The sequence below is a fragment of the Egretta garzetta genome, unplaced genomic scaffold (assembly GCF_000687185.1).
Source record: "Egretta garzetta isolate BGI_Z169 unplaced genomic scaffold, ASM68718v1 scaffold486, whole genome shotgun sequence".
NCBI lineage: Eukaryota > Metazoa > Chordata > Aves > Pelecaniformes > Ardeidae > Egretta > Egretta garzetta.
In genome coordinates, this window is record NW_009260126.1 from 540,598 (window position 1) to 552,574 (window position 11,977).

Sequence of the window (11,977 nt, forward strand, 5' to 3'; positions counted from 1 at the left end):
TTTCTATTCATCTAAGACCTCATTCAGTACTGCGTCAGTGCCACAGGCACTGCATTCACAATTAATAAGACATTTCCAGATACAAAAATGTAGCATAAATAGACTAAATGGATAATCATGTGCAAGAGAAGAACCACCCTCAATTAGACAGTTGGAAAAACAAGGCACAGAGGCAAAAAGCCTTGGCTAACGTTGAGCAGGAACCCACAATAAGGTGGGAATTCACTCCGCAGCCCCAGAACTCCAGTTCAGCATCCCAGCCAAATGCTACTCTTTGCCAAACAGCAAGCATCAATTCCTGCATGTGACATGCAGCAGAGCAGAAGCTGCAGGGACAGCTCCACCACAGCCTTGGGTCCCTGTTCTGCTTTCACAGTTTGCCACCTCCACCAACTGCTTTAACTTTAATGACTTCTGAACCAATGCTGCAGACCAGGTGACTGTGATGATCCACTCTTCTGCGTGGTAGAAGACCATTTTAAACCTGTTTTAGCACTAAAGCCACACCTGTAGGCACCAGAGATGAATTTTAGAAGTTGGACTCCATGAAATAGCTCCTTAAAGATAATGCGGTTCATTAGGAAATGAAGCTCTGTGGGACAGCATCATTCAGCCAAAAAAACAGAAGCTGTGAATTAACATCAACAGTTTTCTATTTTCCCAGATATTTACTATAATTAGTAACAATGGGAAAGCCGTGATTGCAAGTTAAGCACCGCACAGCCCGCATGAAGAAAGTATTGTGTGACTGAATCAAGGCAACACAAAACAGCAGTTGGAAATAAAGTGCCTCGTGAAATACACACTGTTTAAACTAATCAGTTCATTGTGCTAACAGATTCAGAACGCCATCCACTTACTGCCCTGGGAAGTGAGCTCTTCTCTAATCCCCCTCCGCTTCCACTAGCTAGCACTTTCTCCACTTCTATGGCATCAAACGGGGAGGTCACAAATAAACAACCGAGATCTAATTACAGAGGCAGAGCATGCCAGGAAAGAAGATGAGCAACATGGGAAAAGACTCTCAGCATTATCACGAAGAGGCGCGTAAGGGGGAGCTGGGCTGGCAGGGAGCGGAGCTGGTGGGTATCACAAAGCTGGATGGAAAGCACAGTGCGTGTAGCTTCGCTTGATCTTCAGCCTTGAGACTTCAGAGGCCTTCACAAAAAATGTCTGAAAATCACTACGGCATCACACAGACCGATGCTTTGCCATTAGTCTTCAGAGTGATGACGAGTACCACAGTACAGTAAGTATCATGAATAAACACAGAGCGAGTTCAGACAGCCCATTTAGCTCAGACCACTTATCTGTTCAAAGACGGATTCTTAAAATTGTTTAACAGCCACAAAACAAATGGGATTTTCAAAAGCACACAGATTCCTCCTAGTGACCACAGCAAAGAGGCCTACGTTTGCCAAAGGCGGGAGGAAGAGCTGCTGGGTGCTCCCCTCATTTCAAAAATTCATCCTCAGGGTTTAAGAGCCCAGACGAAAACTAAGAATTAATGTCTGCCTGTTTTTTTTACACCCAGTCAAAAAAACGTTTGGGTGGTGGTTGATCCTGCAAAGACCCGACATCTACAATGTCACAGAGGCGCTTTTTGCTTTACAGAACCAAGAGTTTTTTGCTTTCTCCTGAACAACATTTGCTATACATACATGCATATATATAATAGATATACATAAACGCATACATTTTCACACTATTGTTGCCTGTTGAGCTAAAATTAGGTTTGTGGCACAGGCTGTCCTTTGGCCTATGCTGATCAGGTGCCACTGATATTCTGCATTTCACAAGTGAGACCACAGTGGATAATTATCCCAGCTGCAGAATTCCTTCACTGCCAGCTTTCCCATCTGTACAGTTAAGTGACAGGACAAAGATACTCATCTCTCTATGAGAAAACTGCTTGAGATGGCATAAATGAAATCTAAGGCTATGCTAAAATAGTAGCAACTTCATTTTGCAGACAAAAGAAATCTAAATTGTGAAAGATGAAAAGCAAAAAAGCCATTGGTTTAAGGGAGCGGACACAAACCTGGAAGTTAAGAGACCCCTGTAATAGTTTTAATTTATTCACTTTGCACTAGCATAAGTGATTAAGTAATGTGAAAGATGTAGAAGGATGAACCCTAATGTAAAAATCAGTCTTTAAACTGTCTTTAGGATTTCGGGATTATCCTAAGACCTCTCTGAGACCCCAGATATCTTCTCTTCTGCCACGAGGAATCAGATACTGTTACTACATATTTATACAATTTTTCCTTGCTTTTAAAATACCAGAGTGTAGGCTCTGCGGTCCCATTTGAATTCCCAGGGCTTGCCCATACCAGAAGCTCATACAAATTAACTAACCTGCATAAAATCCACAGCCTTCAGGTAGGCTGAACTTACTGCTGCTCCCACTTCAGAGGTGGAACGCACAAGCTATGGACTCCTGGGGAGAGAGTGTTTAGGTGAGATCCCCTAACCTGCAGGAAATTGGGATAGATGATAAGGTACCTCACACTCGCACCCACAGAGCTGGTTCAGTGAACTTCACCAGACAAGATACAAATTAATTCCAGTTAATGGCAACGCTACTCCCCATTTAAGAGGTTGTGCATGAATGTGTATGTTGAGGGGGCAATAGGTTTAGATTAGCATTTTATTTATAATTAGAAAGTTTTATGGTGGAAGAAGCTCTTGGATACAAACTTCAAAAAGCTGGGATAAAAATATATAATAATTGTGTCAACTATTATTATTATTAATTCCAAAGAAGCCACCGGAATCACTTACATCCCTCCACTACAGCACTTTCTTCCTTGTTCTTTCTCAGTATAAGTATTCACGACTGCTAATTTCCATGAGTAATGGCTACAGAATGAGCTCTGTAAAGGCTACCAACAGAACACTTCTGCACCCCGCAGTTCAAGACAGACATGGAGAAAGTGGAGAGGGTCCGAGGAGGACTGCTAGAGAAGATGTTCTGTAAGGAGAGACTGAGGGAGCTGGGTTTGTTCAGTCTGGTTACGAGGTGGCCAAGGAGCAATCTAGTAGCTGCCTGCAGCTATCTGAAGGGCAGTTACAGAGAGAGCAGAACACACTTTTCTCAGTCTTGCCAGGAGATATAACAAGGGGCAACAGCCACATATTGCAGCTTGTAGAGTTCAAACTGGAGATTACAAAAGACCCTTTTCACTAGGAAGGTGATGCAGTGCTGGAACAGGCGCCCAGAGAGGCATCTCTGTCCTTGGAGATTTTTAAGACTTGGCTAAACAAAGCCACTGCTGAGCTGGTATAGGCAATAACCCTGCTTCAAACGGAAGGCCAGACTAGATGATCTCCAACAAATGTTTCCAAAGAATGCTTCCATGATTCAAAAATGGTGCAGGTACTACACACTGAGAAAGACCAGAACTGCTGGTAGGAATCCTTCCCAAACGCCAAAGACCTACACACTTCCTCATTCCTCGTCTTTGAGTGCCATGTCAAATCCTTGCCTGTATCAGGGAGAGGGAGCCCATCGTGTCTGACAGTATGACAGCAGTGCCAGACTCACTGTAACAAGCCTACACTTGTTCAGGGCCTCACAGGTTTCCGTATGGAGTTCGGTCATCTCTGCAATTAGAACTTTTATTTAAGTGTCTTGGGATCAAAAGGAAACATTTGGCGTAATATACTTTCTTTTTTTAAAAAAATCTGAAAGCTACACTTTTAAAATCTGAAAATAAAGAGAGCACAACAGTCCTAAGCACTCCCTTAGTCCTCAAAACCAGCCATCAGTGACTTTAAAAAGTGATTCAAAAATAGGGAAAGCTGTTAGTTCAACCCATCGAGGATGCACAAATTGAGTTTACAACACTAATACAATCTGCACCAAAAAAACCCTGCCTCAGTTTAGTGTCTGGTCAGAAAGGGAAATTCAATTCCTAATTAATTCATTTTCCTGTATTTGGTCATAAAGAAAAAATGGTCTTGTGCTTAAAAGCATGAGAATACAAATAGCAGACCTGGACTTGAAGCTCAATTCATCTGTATTTCAGCTCTGCTACAAGCTTCCCATGTAACATTTTGCAAGTCACTTCAACCAAACTTTGTGAAACAATCCACTAAAGCAAAGACATCAGTTTCTGAGTATCCAACTCAATACCAGGGTATACAATGGAGCTATTGCTGAACTTTTTTGGAAGGGGTGCTTGCACTCTGAATAAGCAAGCTGACTTTCCACCACACACATACGTGACCATGCTACTTAGCAAGCTGGTTTGGACCAAAGCATAATCCATTTGATATTTCATTTCTGTTTACTAACCTATCAATAAAACTACTCCTATGATAAGACATAAAGTACAGCCCGTAATATTGCTCCCTCCTAACAGCTGCTTAGAAGCTATGGCATTATCCCATTCTGAAAAGCAAGAAGATAAATGTGGCACCTGGAACTGTAATGAAGCGTGACTTTTACTTTCAACACACTCTGAATAATGAATTTTGTGGAGTTGCATTGGCTACAGTCAGAACTGCTGCATTTGTGTGGTCACTGATTAGATGAACCAATTTGTTACAGATGGCTAGGCTGTCTTATTGAGATAAATGTCTTTGCTAAGCATGGTCAGACTGCCTCAATTTATTTTTCCTGGGGCTGCTGTTACCCAGCTAAGAGTACAAATTGCTTTACCTGTGCATTTCCATACTTTGTATTTTATACATTATTTTATTCTTTGTATTTTCAATTTGAACCCAAGTTCAAATTCTTTGGGACTGTAAGCACTGTTTGATTCTATTATTAACACCCATACTCATCAGATCTTCTGGATTTTGTATCGTAATTTCCCTTTTTTAATTTGTAAAACAACAACATTTACTAATCCTAGCATATAATACAAACCCTTGAAACTCCTAAAATGCATAATGCAATCCAGAGAAGGATGAGAAGCAGATAATCTCAAGGGCTCCTAAACTCTATGAAGGATTACTCAGGGAAACATGAAGCTCTCCTGGGCAGTAGGAGCAATGAGAGGACAGAGAACAGGAAACATCGAATACTGAATCCCTGTATGTGACACTGACAGAAGTGCAGAATATTGAAAGAATACACTATCCACTATATAAATGTTACAAGGATTAAGATTATACTTCTAGTCCAAATGCTAAGGTAAATAAGGCTCCTTGCAGAAAACAAGAATGCTGACAGAAAGGGCTCCTCTCTGCCAAGCCTTCCAAAATGTCACCTTCCCCTCGCATCAAAGAAGTCCTTCAACTGGTTTGTCTTAGTTCAAAAACCTGAGGAAATTCATAATTTAAAACTGTGCTGTGACAGCTCTAATGGGGGAATGTCACCCTACCCCAAAACTAGAAGACACGTTCTATGACTCAAGGAAAAAGGCCCTTGGGACAACCTTGAACTGTTTTACAACTGTCAGACTGCCGATGCAGAAGGTGAGCAAATCACACAGAAACGTCTGCAAGCTCTGTATTCTAACATCATGCTTTCACTGAAAAAATACGTCTTTAATTTTTGAAGGGCTGTTAGTCATTTGTTTACTTCTCTAAGGAAAAAGACTATTCACGCTGAACTTCCATGGAGGTGATTTCTGGGTTTTACAGGGCCCTGTGGACCTAAAGGCTAACGTGGAAGGAAAGAAGCAGTGTTCTGTCTTGGCAAAGGTGAGAGATGGAAATCAAAGAGATAAAAAAAAAGAGTGTGTATGCAAAAAGGTTCTGCAGTCTACCTGTGCCTGTACCTCAAAAAGCTTTTGCGAACCACTGGCAAGAAAGAAAGATAATTTCTTGCTACATACAAGCATGGCACAAGTTTTCTGGGTCATCATGAGAGAGAAAAGGATTTCTTGTATTTGTGAGACAGAAAAGACTACCAACAATTGCAGCAGACCTTATATCCGGTTATTTTGGTCTCAGAAGTAATCCCAGATATGTAGACACAATTTTCTAAGGGGAACAATCTTGGATCCCTTACAAGATGAGGAACAACCACAAGACTCTAAAATCACCAACTTTTTTCTTTGCACAACAGGCTACATAAAATCTCCGAATTGCTTGTTCTGTTGTGCCCCTGCCCTTTCATTCCTCCAAAATTTTCACAAGTATTGGGACCACAAATAAATCCAAATTAGCATTACTAAAGCTGACTCACATATCGCTGAACGACAACATGCTAAGGGACAGGTTATGTTTGTTGACATGTTGATGGTGAATGGGACCACAGCGGCATTGAGTACTGAACGACAACATGCTAAGGGACAGGTTGATGGTGAATGGGACCACAGCGGCATTGAGTCCACATTTCCACTAGGGTGATGCTGCTGCAGCTCACTCCTGCGTGGCTCTTGCCGCAGATCCCATTTGTGCAGTAAATGAAAGCTTAGCTCCAAGCGGCATTACTAAGAATTTTTTGCTGCATTACATTATAGCCCCCAAGGTGCAGGAGGACATTAGTTGCAAGTTTTATGACTAGCGCACATTAGAAAAATGGAGCCATTAAATTCTCATAAGCTTTTCAATTTTTCATGTTATATTTTTCTATAAATGCATTTTGTACCATGGGCACGCACCAGTTGCCACAACAGCAAAGCCTGTCTCTCTTCCTATTTAAGTATCTTCCTCATGTCTCAGGCTCTCCCCTTCCCTTTGTTTCAAAATACCCTCGTTGTAGGTCCTTATGGCTTGGGCTGATTTTATTAAAAAAAGAGACACAAGTGGCCCTGACTCAGATCAGTTTCGCCAAGAAAACGATATGCTTGCTACCTTCTGTTAGTTGCATCTTATTTTGTAGCTTGAGCCTTCTAATTTTGCCTTAACATTTTTCATTATAGGCCCACTTTCAGCTTGTATTTCTTTTCTCTGTCTCTGTAAGTGAATACTGGCATCTAAGAGATCTTTTAGACCGATCTATTATCCTCCTCCATTGTCCTTTCTATGAACTTATTACAAACAATCCTAACCACTGGCTTTTTAGAACTTGTCCACACTGATTTATGTTTGTTTGTGGACTTCTGTCACTCCCACCACTCCTCCTGATTGTAGTTCAAAGCTTTTCAGACTGTCTTTTTCTTCTTTTGGCTGGAAAATCCCATCTAGCAGTTTTTTCTCCAAGCAGGGGGAAGATTCTAATTTTTGGCTATTTCTGTTCATTCCAGTGCCCTTTCAGGTAATTTCTAAGATGGTGAGAAATATGTTCCACAGCTTTATAAGACAGGCACAGATCCATCTACCTATTCTTACCTAGAATGCTATGAAAACACTCTGGTTTACTTGCTTAGCAAAATAAAACCTCCAAATATTCCAACTTGTGCCACAGAAGTGGACAAACAGAAATGTACACAACTGGATTAGCAGATGGCTTTGCCAACTGCCTCTGCTTTCATGTGAACCTGGCTGGGTAATTAAAATGTGTAAACCGAGATCAATTAGTACACATTTCCCACTGTGCTGAGTTCCCACTCTGTCATCTTCCCTCCTCAGTTAGCTATCCTTTCCTAATTAGACATAGCTACAAGATACAGAATCCTCCCTAACAGATCACTTAATAAACATTTTAATCCTTATGATTAAAAAGATCTTAATATCACAAAAGTGAAAGCGTGGACTCAAGAGAACCCCAGAAGCTGCAATAATCAGGATGGTCAATGCACTAACACACTTCTGCCTCGGCTGCCTCCACTAACGAGTACCGTTTCAAACAAATCACTGGCTTCCCAGTGCTGCTTATGCCTCAGCATCATTGCCTTTTAATGTAGTTTATAGCAGGAGTCTGTTACACTGTGCCCAGACAAATAAATTTTGGTTGCATATGGCTGATGTACCAAAGAAAATACTTTAAAAGGGTAAGAATACCTCGGCTTCACAGCTATCAATCTGGTTAAGTCTCTCTATAGTCATCTTTTTAAAAATCAAACATATGCCACGTTTTCATTATCAAGGGATTTTATGTGCCGTCACATTACTCTCTCATCAAATCTGTTCACTCTTCTCTGAAGGTTTCTACAGAGCAGGGTAGCACTGATCAATGTAATGTAACGTAACCCCTGAACACAATGTGTTAAATAATTCTCATTGTGTGCATTCCATGATGAAACTGATGTGAAAACTTTAATAAACATTCAGCATAAGAGCCAGTTAAAGAAAACCTCTGGAATTCCAGGCTCACATGCTTATTCCTAGAACCTAGGCTGCCTCTCTGTTTATTTATACAAGCTTACCATGCAAACAATTTTATTTGCTATTTGTAATTGGAATATAAATCTACTTTGGAGTTTTAGAACTCCACTTCAAAATCAAAAGTTAGTATTAAAAGAAAAGAACCCTCAATATCTCTAAGTAGACCAGCTAACTGATGTTTGTAAGATTACAGAATATTTCAGGCAAGTTTATGAAAATGCACTATCCTTCCCTTTCCTTTGCTCTGCCCTGAGTGTAGCTGCTATGCCATGTTTTACTTTCTTATTTTATAGCTTCTGCATTCACATACTTCTGTCCCGCTCCAAACTCTTCCTTAAAACCTTATTCTTATTGGCATGTTCAAGGAATTCCAGCCTGCAGGTTCTGCTCCGCACTTACTGTGCCCAAAGACTTTGTATTGAAAGATGAGCTGGAAGAATGCCTTTACTAAAAAGAAACACTCCACCAAGAATATTGGATCTTGCGTTCTTCTAATAAACAATCTACAGTGCCTGAATTTCATTTGGATAAGGGATTAAAGGTGCTGCTCATAGTAATATATTAAGACAACAAAGTGCTGCTAAGACTGAACCAATTATTCACGCTTACATAGATTTCTACACAAATGGTCTTGAACACTTTTAGAGTTTCACCTTTCCATTAGTGGACACACAATTTTCTTTTTTTCTTTTTGCGATCAGTAATACAAGATTAACAAAATGCTGAATTTTCTTATGTCATTACAAACTCAGATGACACAGAGGTGGGATCCTGGTTTTGTGTCCATGTCCACACGCCATTCTGATGAGGCTTTAAATGCCAGGCCATGCCCACGAGCAGGATGTGGCTCGCCTCCACACCTAAGCTGCCTTTTCAAGTTGGGGTCTAAAACTCAGGCCCAGTGCAGGTAGTTGCATTTGGCTGCTTCTGCAAGGACAAGAATAAGGGCAGGTCCCACCCACATGGGCGGGATGGAGTCCTCCCACATGCTGTTCAACCGGACCACACTGCAAAAGTCTCCAAAATAAGAAAACATATCAGCAATTTGAATTTATTACTCACAATGCGAGTTCTTCATGAGAATGGGATTCCCTCTAATGCTGGTAAATACAGCACTTCTGACAGAACTACACCAAGGCAAAGAATTTGAACGAGAACAACTAGGACACAGAAACAAAAAAAGTTAACGCTATTTATGATGCCTTATATTTCACTGAGGGGAAACAACGGGAAGCCTGAGTGATGCATCCTAAGAGTCGTTAGTCAGGATGTAACGAACACAGATGCAATGCACACTAATCCCAGCAGACACGCTTTGGGAAAGGAAACTGAAGCCAAAGTGGGTTCTACAGAGACGACACTCTGCTCTGGCCACAGAGCCCTCTCCAAATATGACCAGACCTCAACAGGTGTCACACAGCTTTCAGAATATCTCTGGATACCTAGGAATTAAGCATGAGGGACAGGAAGAAGCATCTGTGGACTGTTACTCAAGAGGAAAGTAATTTTGATTCAGCAAAGTGAGGTTATAAGGACATGCAACTCTCTGCAGCCTACTTAGTCCCTCAGGAGGCCCCAGAGAGCAAGACAAATGAGAATAAACAAATACCTGCTTCAAAGAGGTAACAACTCAAATATAAAAAGACTTAAGAATACAGGAAGTACAATAGATGAATACAGATGGGTCAGGCAGGGTCACAGCAAGAAGCAGTGAAGAGCAGCTTTCACATATCAGTAGGTCAATCACAGTCAAGTTTTTGTAGGTGTGACAAAACCCAGCAACTCAGAGAGGGTTTCAGAGGAGGAAAATGAGTTAGCGTTACAGATGTTCATGTCCAGGACATGCAGCTTATGTCGGAGATGTCACAGATGAAGGAGTCAAATGTAGGTTGATTCCCTGTCAAACATGAAGCTACAAAACCCTTTCGCAGTCGTATTCTGAAAGGATACAAAACAGGCCAGATGACAGTTGCCAAAGCCAAGGAAATGATGTTGCAGTAACCAAGATGCAAAATCAGAGACAGCTTTGATGAAAGCTCAGCAGTGCATACAGACAGGAGAGGCTGTCATGCAGACGGAATTAGCAGAATTTTGAAAGAGAGAGGAAGAACTGTGAGCTGAAGGGAACACCCGGATTACTCATTCAAATGAGAAAGCAGCACAGCAGCTGGAAGGGGGCATCGCGGGAGCCCTTGGGCAGATTAGGATTTCCAGGTTAGCAATGATTTGTTTAAGGCAAAACAGAGATGAGGGGATATCAGAGAGGCATTAAGATTGTGGGCTGCGCAAAAGCTGATGGATGCCGAGTGCAGAGGCAGATCTACAACACTTTTTACTTGATTTCAGTAATTCCATGCAGTATTTAGCTTTGCCTAGAAAACCACTTAACCATTCCAGAAAGGCTGGGCTTTAAGCACTGATCCAATGACTGAAGTCGTTAATATTTTTCTTCTCTTAGAGCTACGTCACTGGCCACAGATTACTTAAGCAGACCTCCACAGCTCATTAACATTTCCCACTAGTTAACTCTCAGCTCAGACTAGTGGTTGTACCTCAGTGTGTTTCCAGTAACAAGGTTTCTACCACTGCCTTTTCACCCTTTTCTCTACTCCATGCCCCGGTTACTCTTACGACAACAAGCTCTCACTTTCATGACGCTTGGATGTTCCAAGAGCTAGCAACAAGGGCTGCAACTTCTGATCCGTCTGTACACACTGGTTTGAGGAACATGTTGGATCCAGCAATAGGAATCTGAAAGACCGAACGGCAATGCAGAACAACCCTCAGTTTTCTGCACTTCTTTCTTCAACCCCATTACTTTAAAAAAATCAACTGAGTGTGCCAAGTAAACATCAATTATTTCCCTAAACTCTTATGTTTTCCTGCAATTGATCACACACCCCAAGTTAAAAGCCTTGTCAGTCCTTGCTATTTATCAAGCTTGCCGACAGAAGTACACAATCACAGACACAACCACAGACACAGACACTAATTAACAACATTCCATTGTGCCACAAATGAGAAATGCCAAGAGATCTACCTCACCCTGTCCTGCTCCTTACACAGCTCCCGCTTCACGAGCACACATGCACACAGACAGCAGGCAGACAACAATATACAAAGATAACGAATGGGTCTCTAGTGTTTCAAATTTACCTACAACCGTGTCCTTCCATCAGAACTTTAAGAGTGTTTTGCTTCTGGCACTAGCATTAGCAATCCCACAATAAAGACTGTTAAGAAAAACGTTGCTCAACATTAGAGATAGTTGGAAACAGAGTTAGAAAAATCTGGGTGCTTCCCAGGAGCGCTCTGCAAATTACTCATGAACTACGAGATATTTTACAAACTGTGCATCGCATAGCTGCTGCCAATGGGTTACGCAAGTCTCTGACCAAAAATAAATAAAACAAAAGAGAAAATTAATATCCTGATGAAAAGAAGAATGTGTACATCTTGTGTATCAAAGACGCAAACTAAATTTGAAATAAAGGACGTGTATGGGAAGTGCACATATTTGGGGGGGGAAGGGTTAAAAGGGATAAACCTCTTACTGGTGAAAATAACAAATAACATTTGAATTTAATTTTATATCCAGACTATCCGGTCCACAGTCCTTTCATTCCTACTGTGGGAAAATGGGAACTGGAAAAAAAGTCCCACTGAGGAGGCTCTTTGCTTTCCCTCCTCTTCCCCCCCCCCTTTTTTTTTTACTTTAAAAGTCTGCGATGACCTAAAGAAAGTAACAAAACAAAACTGTGCCTAGTATTTTAAAATCAGCTTTCCCTTGGGTCTCAGAACCGCATCTGTT

The 11,977-nt window shown here is 41.3% G+C and overlaps 1 protein-coding gene across 2 annotated transcripts in view; it reads right to left on the bottom strand.

Annotated features, from left to right (window-relative positions):
• HSPA12A (heat shock protein family A (Hsp70) member 12A) overlaps window positions 1-11,977 on the bottom strand; it is an 85,444-nt gene that overhangs the window by 16,171 nt on the left and 57,296 nt on the right. The window lies entirely within an intron of this gene.